Source organism: Chanodichthys erythropterus, chromosome 4, assembly GCF_024489055.1.
Source record: "Chanodichthys erythropterus isolate Z2021 chromosome 4, ASM2448905v1, whole genome shotgun sequence".
Classification (NCBI taxonomy): Eukaryota; Metazoa; Chordata; class Actinopteri; order Cypriniformes; family Xenocyprididae; genus Chanodichthys; species Chanodichthys erythropterus.
This window is the reverse complement of record NC_090224.1, coordinates 9,044,326-9,057,205: the sequence shown is the minus strand read 5'-3', so window position 1 is coordinate 9,057,205 and position 12,880 is coordinate 9,044,326.

The window sequence follows — 12,880 nt, the reverse complement described above, 5'->3', positions numbered from 1 at the left end:
TGGGCCTCAGGATCTTGTCACGGTGTCTCTGTGCATTAAAAATGGCATCAATAAAATGCACCTGTGTTCGTTGTCCATAACATACGCCTGCCCAAACCATAACCCCACCGCCACCACGGGCCACTCGATCCACAACGTTGACATCGGCAAACCGCTCACCCATACAACGCCATACACGCTGTCTGCCATCTGCCCTGTACAGTGGAAACCGGGATTCGTCCGTGAAGAGAACACCTCTCCAAAGTGCCAGATGCCATCGAATGTGAGCATTTGCCCACTCAAGTCGGTTACGATGATGAACTGCAGTCAGGTCGAGACCCTGATAAGGACGACGAGCATGCAGATGAGCTTCCCTGAGACGGTTTCTGACAATTTGTGCAGAAATTCTTTGGTTATGCAAACCGATTGATGCAGCAGCTGTCCGGCTGGCTGGTCTCAAACAATCTTGGAGGTGAAGATGCTGGATGTGGAGGTCCTGGGTTGGAGTGGTTGCACGTGGTCTGCGGTTGTGACGCCGGTTGGATGTACTGCCAAATTCTCTGAAACGCCTTTGGAGACGGCTTATGGTAGAGAAATGAACATTCAATTCACAGGCAACAGCTCTGATGGACATTCCTGCAGTCAGCATGCCAATTGCACATTCCCTCAAAACTTCCCTCATTCCCTCACCAGTGCAATAATCATGCTGTCTAATCAGCATCTTGATATGCCACACCTGAGAGGTGGATGGATTATCTCGGCAAAGGAGAAGTGCTCACTAACACAGATTTAGACAGATTTGTGAACAATATTTGAGAGAAATGGGCCTTTTGTGTACATAGAAGGTCTTAGATCTTTGAGTTCAGCTCATGAAAAATGGGGACAAAAACAAAAGTGTTGCCTTTATAATTTTGTTCAGTGTAGTTAGATAAAAAAAAAAAAAAAAAAAAAAAAAAAAAAACAACAACATCATGCCTGCTGTGTCCTTCTTTGATAGGCAGTCTTTTCTAAAATATTTCTGACATTTTTCCTATACAGAAACATGCATCAACAGGTCTTTGATTTTAAAAAATATGTCTTGAGTCAAGAAACGAATTGGAGCTTATCTCTGTTCACATGAAAAGTTGTAGTTGACATATTCTTTTGAAGTTTCTTCCACTTTGCGCTTATCCTTCGGAACAGTTGGTTAAAAAAAGGTGGGATTTTGACATTCAATGACATGTTTCAAACTTGCTGGCATTTACTCTGTGCAATTGCACAGATAGCTTCTGCAGATGCAGAGATTTTCCAGTGAGCTGTTTTTTTCCCCCAATCATTTTGTCATGTTTCTCCACAGATTAAGGCAGCGGTCCATAGCAGTACAAATTGTGTCGGCATGGTGGAGAAAGATTCTGCAGCAGTCAAGTGCTATCAGGTCAGGCCTTCTGTGCAGTTATGATGCCCCAGCCATATAAAATATAGTCAGTTGACCTCATTCATGCAGAAGAAATTTCAATGTAAGTTCATGCAACCATTCCAATGCATTAAATTGAATGCATAAGAATGGTTTTACAAACTGTTCACATTCTGTTTGGGTTTCATGAATGAGGCTCAATGTGCTAGTCATGTATATTTATTCAGAGTGAGGAGAGATGTCGCTATTTTTACAATACAATAAAATAAAATGGTATTAAGATTTCAGCATTGAATGACAAAAACCATGCATATTGTGCTCATAGTTCTAGATGACCTTGATCAGCCTGAGCATGTGGAGAGACAGACAGAACCAGACATCTCTCATTTCTCTGGAGTCAAACAGGCTGCATTGTGATTAATTACAGTATATTATGCTCACTCATGCAGACACATGAACGCTCACTCACACACACACACTCTGGGCTCTTTGCTGTGGAGGAAGATAAGTGTTTGTTGCGCTGAGCTTAAATGACAGAGGGGGCTGAACTGCACACTCAGCACTTTGCTTTGAGAAAAGGTCAATGTGAAATATCTGATGTGTCTTTATTAGTATGAAATATTACAGCTTGGTGTTTCCACGCTGACTATTGTGTTGAAAAAAAGGTTTGTTTGTGCTCTTATGTTGCCCTCCAGATGAGTTTATAATGCTTTTCTAAATTAATTTAAAACAGGTTTCTTAGTTCAGGAGACTTTTGCCTGGTTTACAGACCAGGCTTAAGCCTAGTCTCAGACTAAAATGCATGTTTGAGCTTTCTTAATAGAAAGCAACTTGCAGTGACATATCTTGAACTATGTCAGTGGCATTGTTTCGTCTCAAGTAAACATCAGTAATGTTTTTTTTTTTTTTCCCTTAGGCATGTTTATAAAAGCTAATTAAAGGGATAGTTCACCCAAAAATGAAAATGTTGGTTCCAAATCTGTATGAGTTAATTTCTTCCGTTGAACACAAAATAATATATTTTTAAAAATGAGAGTAATCATACAGTTGATGGCACCCACTGACTTCCATAGTAGCAAAAATATACTAAGGAAGTCAATGGGTGCCATCAACTGTCTGGTTACCAACATTATTAAAATATCTTCTTTTGTGTTCAACAGAAGAAAGAAACTCATACAGGTTTGGAACAACATCAAGGGCTTACCCCATGATTTACTCACCCTCAAGTCATCCAGGTGTATATGACTTTCTTCTTTCAGACGAATACAATCTGAGTTTTATTAAATAATGTTCTGGCTCTTCCAAGCTTTATAATCGCAGTGAATAGAGGATGAGATTTTGAAATCCCAAAAAGTGAAAGTTAGTCAAGGGTAATCAGTCTTATTGGTATCAAATTAGACCAGCCAAAGTTATGAACAGTCTTGCAGAAAAAAAAAAAGTGAAAAAAAAGTGATGATTAACTTATAAGAGTAGTCTTAGCAGTTTATGCAACCAGCCTAAACCTTAAATTTCTCAATTGTATCATTTAACTTTCCCCTAAAATGTCTAAAGAGGGAAAAAAATGTCTCAAATGAGATCTGTTATGAATATGGATTGCATAGCTCAGATCAATTATTATTGAAAGAATCTGATGGGAAATATATTAAATTGAATTGAGTTGAATTTGAAGCTAATACTTTGCATTAGGGTTATTATAGTTAACTAAATCTAAAACCATTAACATTTCATTAATTGAAATGAAATTAACTGAACTAAAAAAAAGTTAAATTTAGTAAAATATGAAAAAATGTTTTTATTTCAGCCAGTTGCCAAGCAATGTTTAATTTATATATAAATTAACTTATAATAAGCTTAGACTTATAATAAAAATTATAAAAACTATAGAGATTTATGGAAAATTACTAAAATGACAAAACACACTACAAAATGACTAAAACATTAAGATTATAATGAAAATGGAAAATATTTAAAATGTTAATAAATACTCAATGATACACTAAAATAACACTGCATTGTATATTGGAAATCAGAGCACATTAAGACACATTGTTGAGATCATGTTTGAAACACGAATATGAGATTCTTTTACTTGTTCCATTTAATCCAGTTTTTGATTTTTCTTATGGAATGTAATGCATCTGAGAGAAACTGGAAAATAATTTAAGAGAAGTAATGTGTGTCTGAACTCTGAATAAATGTCATGGATTTTAGATATTTTTATGTTTAAAAAGATTTCAAATTCCTGTTATATGACTTACATATAAGTTGGAAATGCATTTTAAGACTAACTTGAACCACATGGAACTATACATAACATTATTATGTCACTCTTTATAACTTGTGCAATTCCTCAGCAGAGCTATTTGACTCCACTGTCACCACATACTGTACTCAAATAATACGTGTAATCTAGTGCTCACCATCGGGTGGCGACAGAGACCCAACAAACCTCTTCTGACCCCACAGGTAATGTGAGACTTGTGTGCATCTACTGTCTTGGCGTGACCTCTCTTCTGTCTGTCACTGTTTGTGCTTCTCACTGTGTAATCCAGTGGCCCAAACAGACTGAAAATGTAGGATCCTCCAAATCACACTGTCTCTCAATCACATTTAAAGTGAGGTGAACTATGACCTGTCGTTGTATGGACAGGAACTGCATAAAAATGATTTCGTCCTTAACAGAAATAAGCATATTAAGACATTAAGATGGGTAAATAATGACAGAACTTTTACTTTTGAGTGAACTGTTCCTTTAACAAACTGCTCTTTGCTCTCATGCAGTGTTTTACCCCAAAACCCTGAAGCTCTGTTGTGCACATAGTCAGTGCACATTGATGAAGTGGTAAAAAGAAAAAAAAGCGAATCTATAAATCTACTTCTCATCACCCTGAGGTAGAGAAACATTTCACCTAGATGCCCTGATGTGATTTGAAATGCTCCATGAAATTCAGATGTGTAATACTAGCTTCCTTATACATACACACAAACACGCACACACAAACTCCCTTTCTGCCTCCACCTTGCCCTCCTCTCTTATTCGGCAGCCCTCTCCATCAATATCTGTCGGTTGGCTGCCAAAAAGAAGGATATGTTCAGAAATTAACTCTTTTTTTTCTAACCCTTCCCTTCCAGCATGTTTGGATTTTCTCTGTTTGATCTGGACTGTTAAATAAGACGAATGCTATTAGAAATTCATGGCTGTGCCGTGGCATCAATAAATGATTAGTTTGCAGTGCTTGCCAGTGATTGATTGGCTGGGCAGGGGATGTATTGGAACCAGACTTATTCAATGCCACGGCGAGTCACTGGGGAACGGCTTAGCTTATCAGTGTCTGAACAACTTAAAGTGGTGTTTGTTAAGAAAGGTGGAAAAAAGGATAGAGAGAAAGAGAGAGAGAGAGAGAGAGAGAGAGAGAGAGAGAGAGAGAGGAATTAAAGACTGCTTGTAGTTAATTGCAGTTACTCAGCTCTGATAAATTTGATGTCCATAAATGCATCTTTGCAAAAACCATTTTAAACCAGTAAATCATTGTCAAGGTATATTAATGACAGTGTATTATTCTGTATTATTAAGATATACATATAAAAAAAAAATATTGAAAATACAGTAGTTTCTGTGATGGCAAAGCTGAATTTTCAGCATAATTACTCCAGTAGGTGTCACATGATCCTTCAGAAATCATTCTAATATGCTGATTTGGTGATCAAGCAACATTTCTTATTATTATAAATGTTGAAAACTATTGTGCTGTTTAACATTTTTGTCAAAACCTTGCTTTTTTCAGAATTCTTTGATGAATGGAAAGTTAAAAAGAACAGCATTTATTTAAAATGTAACAATGCAAACATCTTTACTATCACTTTTGATCAATTGAATGCATCCTTGCTACCCTAAACTTTTGAATGGTTTATTACACATTGCTCCATAATAGCTACTTTATTTTGATTGGTCAGTTGAAGCATGAGCGTATATTGATGCTAAATTGTATATTTCACTATTGATCATGGCAAAATATGGGCTGCGTTTAAGTAATGGGCTGCAATGTGTTTAAATGGAACATAAGCCCCTGATCATTTCGAATCTGCAACAGAGCTCATTTATTATTTACAATTTTTTTTTTTTCTTATGAATTAGTTTTCTGTACCATTCTATAGGTATATATGTATGCTTTGGCTGTTGTAGCAAATGTAAAAAATGACACAAATGAAACAATCAGCTTAAGGAATCTACAAATGTTATGTGATTAAATGTCAAAATAACTCCAATATCATACACTAAGTTGTGTGGGGTGGGGGTAAATTAAGCATGATCAGCTGTGACATCACAATCATGGTGCATTGTGGTCTATGGATCTGAAGTGTATATATTGAGTAGACTCACTCCCTCTGACAAAAGTTTTCGAGGTTCTGTCCAAATAAACTTCTCTCGGCCACTTGACGAAGTTCTTCAAATGCACTTGAAAATGGTGGTGGGGATTCCTCTGAGGGAAGTGCTTAGGGAAGTTTGCGAGTTCATATCTAAAAATGGAATTAAACGCATGGCGCTATATTCATGGGTTGGACAATAAAACTGAAACGCCTGGTTTTAGACCACAATAATTTATTAGTATGGTGCAGGGCCTCCTTTTGCGGGGGGTGTAAATCGCGGGGGGGATCTGGGGGGACAGGACCCCCCCTGTCTGAGTCCTGTCCCCCCAAAAAAATATAATTAAAAACCACTCTTAAGTATTCTATATAAATAATATATACTTAAATAATTGTGTAAGAAGTAAAGCAATACAAACGCAAACAGGCGTTTTAAATTTAGAAACATTTCGAGTCACCCCTTCCTTGCCTCACAGTGGTTTGGTCCACCGCGCACATCACACTTGTGTGTATATAAGTCTGGCGGCGCCGGCGGTAGAGAACAGTTCTACAGCATAGAGTTCTAAAGACAGTAACCTTAGTTGAGAGGTGTTCCAGTAAGTAGGCTGTCAAGGCTATTTTAATTCAAAAACGTTGGATGAAGTGGTTATTTTTGCTTTAATGCTGACGACACTGAGTCATAAAAAAGAGAGAGAGAAAAAAAGATTTTTTTTCCCGTGAGTCCGCTATTTTAGCAATTATAATGTTACCTAGCTTGTTTGGTAGCTTGTTTACAATAGCTTGTTGGATACTAAGTCACCCACACCAACAACAATTAACAGTGTGATAAGAATATGTGAACTGTAGTAGATTTACTGTTGTGTGTTTGGTTTTGCTCAATGTGTAGCTATTCATCGTATTTTGGTGACTTGGTTGTAAACAACTTCAAAAATATTCCAATAAATAAATGATTTTGAATATTTTGGTCAATTTAGTCAGTTTTTTTTTTTTTATTGAACCAAAGAGAAACATTGAGCATAATGGCAGTCTACATGCTACACTAATAATAGTTAAGGTTTTCTTTTGTGTAACATTACATATACCCTTTATAAGTAAAATTTTGGCTGTATTTGTGTCCCCTTCAAAAATTGCTCTTGAGAAATTTTATGTTTATTATCCCCCCCTACTGTCCGATTAAATTTACGCCCCTGTTTGCGGCCAATACAGTCTTGGGAATGACAGATACAATTCCTTAACAGTGGCCAGAGGGATTTTGAGCCATTCCTCTTCCAGAACTGTGGCTAGGTCACTAAGTGATACTGGTGGAGGAAAACGTTTTCTGACTTGCTCCTCCAAAATACCCCAAAGTGGCTCACAAATATTTAGATCTGGTGACTGTGCAGGCCATGGGAGATGTTCATCAAACCATTCTGTCACAAGTCTTGCTGTGTGCATTGGTGCATTATCATGCTGATACACGACATCCCATTCAGGGTACAATGTTGGAACCATTAGGTGCACATGGTCCTCTAGAATGGTTTGGTAGTTCTAGGCAGTGAGGCGCCCAACAAGCACAGTAGGGAATGCCATGATATTGCAGCCCAAACCATCACTGATCCACCCCTGTGCTTTAATCTGGGCACGCAACAGCCTGGGTGTTAAGCCTCTTTGGGGTTTCTCCAAACCGTAACGCCCACAGATGTGGGAAAGACAGTGAAGGTGGACTCATCAGAGAACAATACATGTTTCACATTGTCAACATCCCAAGATTTGCAATGAAACTACATAAGGTTTGGGCTATAGCAGCCCGACCATGAATATTGACTCTGTGAAGCTCCCGACAAAAAGTTTTGGTGGAAACATGAGGTGCACATTTAATTTTGCAGCAAGTTGTTTTATGGAGCTGTGTTTTTTTGGATACAAACAGGGTTAGTACCCTGACATCAAACAGCTTCCTTTTGCGCCGACAGTTACTCATGTTGGATGTGGTTTGTCCTACATGGTGGTATGCCGACATTATGTCATTACCCTGGATACCACAGCTCTGGATACACCACCAAGACTTCCTGTCCTGGTCACAGATGAGCCAGCGGGATTTGCACCAACAATTTGTCCTCTTTTGAACTCTGATATGTCTCCCATTATGTTGTGTGGATTGCAATATTTTATGTACAGCTGTGCTATTGCTCTACAAATTTACCCTTCACACTGTGCTCTTACTGATGGAATGTAAAATCAGTGAAGACTAGTGGCCACCAGGCCACACATATAGACATGAAACCTTCAACACTATATTGGCCAGTGTTTCAGTTTCACTGTCCAACACCTGTACATTCATAACTCCTGTATTATTCCACAGTCTCTTTCTTTTCATATTTGTTAGAATAGCTCATTAGTGCCATCTTGTAACTCAGAGCGGTTATTACAACTAGTATCAACTGTAATAGAATTAGCAATTGAGGACTAAAAATGTGAAATGTAATATATATATATATATATATATATATATATATATATATATATATATATATATATATATATATATATATATATATATATATATATATAAATAAAGGTGAGCATACAGCATTTGATAGATGACTATAAGTTCAGGAGTCCTCAATTAAAGCAAGAAAATGAAAACTTCCCCTTGAAAGAAGTAAAAATACTGCAGATTATGAGTATATAAATTATTATTGTTGCAGTGTTTTTATTGTTACTTCTATGTTCTATGTAAAACACTATTTTCTTAGTGGAAGCTTAAGATAATACAATTTCAAGTCAAATCAATATTTAAATATTTGTCCATTTCTTTACTTAGAATAAGTTGGGGGATGATGTACATTCATCTGGTCACTATCAAAAAACCCCTAAAGAGATTAATTTTATGGCTGCCTGTACATTATCCCTTACATATTTGTCCAACAAATTTGTGTTCTAACATGCAGAGTCTTTAAATCCTAAATTCTGTTTGATGTAGTCTGCAAATCGCCCAGGCTACTGACTCCAAGTTTAATGCCAAGCCTGAGATGAGAGCAACCAAGCAGCAGAAACAAGTCTCCAAAACTCCCTGTCTCCTCTCATCAGGGGGTAGATACCTGTTAACGGGCCGTGTATGTGTGTGTGAACACCTTTAAGCAGCGATGCTAATTCACAGACTCGTAGACACCGCCTCAGACAGAAGGCAAGAAAATCAGTGCTGCGAAGCGAATATTTTAGCTCTGCTCAAGCTCAGATAGAGTCATAAATTAATTCAGCACTTACAGGGAGTCCTCTCAACCTTGCCAGAGTCTCGCTTTTAGTATTTCTCGCTCTCTTTTATTTTATGTGGGGTGTGGGGAGACCACCATAAATCATTCATATCTCATCATAACCAGATCAGACAGACGATTGTTTGGGTCGTACAGTGAATCTTTTTTTTTTTTTTTTTTTAAAAAGAGAGAGAGAAAAAAAAAACTCTTCTGCTGCTCAGACTGCACTTGTATTGCAGCAGCACTGCAAATCAGTGCTTTTTCTGATGGATGTTTGGACATTTACATTTTTTGGTGTACTGAAAAGACAGTTTGTAAGATGGATCCATTGAGGGACGCTATAAAGATGTAGTTGTGCATAATCTGACTGTCCGGATTCCAATACTTGTATTAAACGATGACCTTTTGTGATGGATGCTCTTAATGTAACCTTGAGGAAGTAGATATTTTCAAAATTGACTCCCTTACATATGTCAGAGCTCCAAATGCACCTCATAGCAGCTCATGATTGACACAGTGTGTTGCTGGTCTTGAGATTCCTATTAAACTCACTCACATATTCAGCCACCCGTCAGCATCAGTGTCAGTGCCACTTTACTGGGACCGCAGCCAGAGTCAGCGTGGCAGCAGAGGTCAAACATCTCTCCCTCCTGCTTGGGCCAAATCGCATTTCAAACACCCGCTGTTAAGGAAATTAGGCCCTTTTTTTCAAAGTTTATCCACAAGCACAATTTAGGTGCTGGAAATTAAAGCCGAAAGGTTTAAAGAAGTCAATTCGGTGGTTGTGGAAACCTTTCCAGGTGACACTCATGGGGGGCTGGGCTTTAACAGTGATTGACAGGCTCATTGAGTCCGTTCATTGTTGAGGAAAGGCAGAAGAGGGCACAGAGCGGCCTGTAAGTGACTGAATGAGTGAGTGAGAGAGAGTCAGCGGGCTGAAGTAACACTGATTAATGGCCTTTCTTCAGAGGGCAGCGTGTCCAGAGATCACCGGATAAGACCGCAGAGGTACCCGAAGAGGACCGTTTGAGGTGCTTCTGCTTGTCAGTTAGGTGCCTCTCTCAACTCTTCAGTGCAAAGAAAATAACATGGTATCTAACTGATATTATTAGAAAGCACTGAGATAAAGATGTTTTCCAGGTTCTGATTGTTTACTTGTGGTTATTAAGGGCTGTGTAAGATGATTTTATCTTTTAACAGGCACGGTCTGAAGTACCGAGGAGCAGTGTAACAGAAAATGCCATGACAGAAAGTTCCCCTATAGCAACCTCAGTGCAGTAGCATGACCTGGGGTTCTCAGTAATCAGACTCCTTTACAGTATTCTGACAAATTAATCTATCAATTTGTAGAAGTTAGCCAAATAAAGCAGACAAAACAGAAGACAAAAATAATTGAAAACCATTGAGGTTCTTTTATTCAGCAAGGTGACATTAAAGGTTCTAAAGAGGATGTTTTGTTTTATTAATTTTTTTGCAATGTTACTTGAAACTGTCTTTACTAACTGATAAAAGACTATTTATTAGGTGCACTGAAAGGAATAATATTAATATACATCATCTGTGCACGAGGTAGGGCCTTAAAAACATCAGCCAATCGTTTACGCCTTCATCGTGTAAACGATTGGCCCTCTGGTTTGTCAATCACTGCCATGACGTTCCTTGTGAGAGACGAGCGCGGCGAAACATGCATTTCAGAAGCGAAGTGGCTGGATTCGCGAGACCACAAGATTTGCCTGTCCAACGTTGTTTTCGTTGATTTTTTTCATGTTTTTAATGGCTAAATGGTTATATTTTGCCTAGTTTAATTGTGTTTATTGCTATGTCATATTTTATTTTGCTGTAGCCATACAGATGAAGTTAATACACTTAAAATTCCAGTTATGGACAACAAAAACAAAAAAAAATTTCTTGTCTTCAGTTTCTGGCCTCCTAGTGATGTGAAATATGAGCGGGAGTTTACTCAGGGTGATTATTTTGACTTTATTTTGTATTTGAGCTGCACGTCTTGGACGCGACGTCCGTCAAAAATAGGCGAGGCGCCTATCTTTAGCAAAGCGGCGCATCGAGTCGCTTCTGGGACGCTTCTCAAACGCACCACGGTGCCGCTGGTGTAAACACGAGCATTGACTAGAGTGGCCGCGTATCAGCTCCGGTAGCCGCGTCGCAGCCATAACACGCCGCACACGTGTGCAGTGTAAACGAGGCTTAACTTTCCACACTCCACAGGCGCCGCATGCAATGTTTTTGTCAGGAGACAGGAGTAACAACTGCAGATTATGAGTTACCTGCGGTGAGTCCGACATAATGAATCCACTAACACGACACAGCGAATGCCGGTGGTAAACACTCGTGTTTCAATACTCGTGCACGAGTTTTGGAAGGCGTTCCCTCGAAATGAGCTGTGAAGGATGGGGGCTGTTCTTACGCATGCGCTCATTTCAAAAACTCACTAACAGTCTTTGGTTTCTCAGTCGACGAAAAGATCCTCTTTAGCACCTTTAAATTGATCAAAAGTGACTATAAAGATAATTTCAAATAAATGATGTTCATTTGAACGTTGTATTCATCAAAGAATCCTGAAAAGTATATGTTTTTAAACAAAAATATTAAGCGGCACAACTATTTTCAACGTTGATAATAATAAATGTTTCTTGAGCACCAAATCATCATATCAGAATGATTTATGAAGGATCATGTGACACTGAAGACTGGGGTAATGGCTGTTGAAAATTCAGCTTTGCCATCACAGGATTAAATTACATTTTAAAATATATTAAAACAGAATATTTTAAATTGCAATAATATTTCACAGTATTGCTGTTTTTACTGTATTTTTGATAAACAAATGCAGCCTTGGTGAGCATAAGAGACTTCTTTCAAAAACATAAAATCTTACCAACCCCAAACTTTAAACGGTAAAAAAAGACTTGTACACTCAAAATATAAATAACTCAGCCGTTATTAAAGCTGTTCAATTTATTTAAACAACTTCATGTTAAATTGACTTGAAACAAATCGTTCTTGACTTAAATTGATGTTTTCATATTAAAATAACATGTTTCAATCAAATAAACTCAAACAGGACTTTCACTTCCCATCATGCTTTGCAAAGGGGCTGAACTAGGAGTGTAAATGTTGAAATAAAGTGTTATTTTAAGCAGTTTTTAGCAAGATGAGAAAATTGAGAGACTTTTTAATGTTTATTGTTCTATTATGTTGGTATTTAAAAGTTTCTGTTATGTTAATAGTTTTGGGGTTACCATTGTCTTGAGGACCTGCTTACAAAATTTCATATTACTTTAATAATAAAATACTATGGTAGTGCTCTGGATGAAACCAGTATCACTTCTAAACTATCAACACAGAACATCACATGACAAAAGTTATATAAATCACAAGATTAAACAAGAAGGATAATTGTAGGATTATTTGTAAAAATCTATTTATATGAAAACTATTTATTTTATTTAAACTAAAACCATTCATTCAAGTTAAATGAACACAATTAATTCTAGTTATTTTAACATGGTTGATTGGGTTTTACTTGTTTCAGTCATGTGGAACCACTGTCCATGATTGAACTGAGTCGGTTGGACATTACTATTTTACATAGATTCTACCTTAGTCAGTTGTGTCGTCACAACACAAGGATTTTGCATTGATTAAAAATAAGCTTTTAATGTTAATAAAGTTGGTTGTGTGGAACCACTGTCCATAATTGCCTTGAGTTAGTTTAAAGTATCATTTTTTTGAGTGTACTGTTTATGTAAGTTCAACCTAGAGGGGCTTTTTTTATGGAAATTATGGGACTGTTGTTTGATTCAGTTTGATGTGTAATTGTTGGTCTTTGTTTGCGTCAGGAGTCAGGAAGTGAAAATGGAGCCACTGGATTTCTGCAACCTCACACATCATA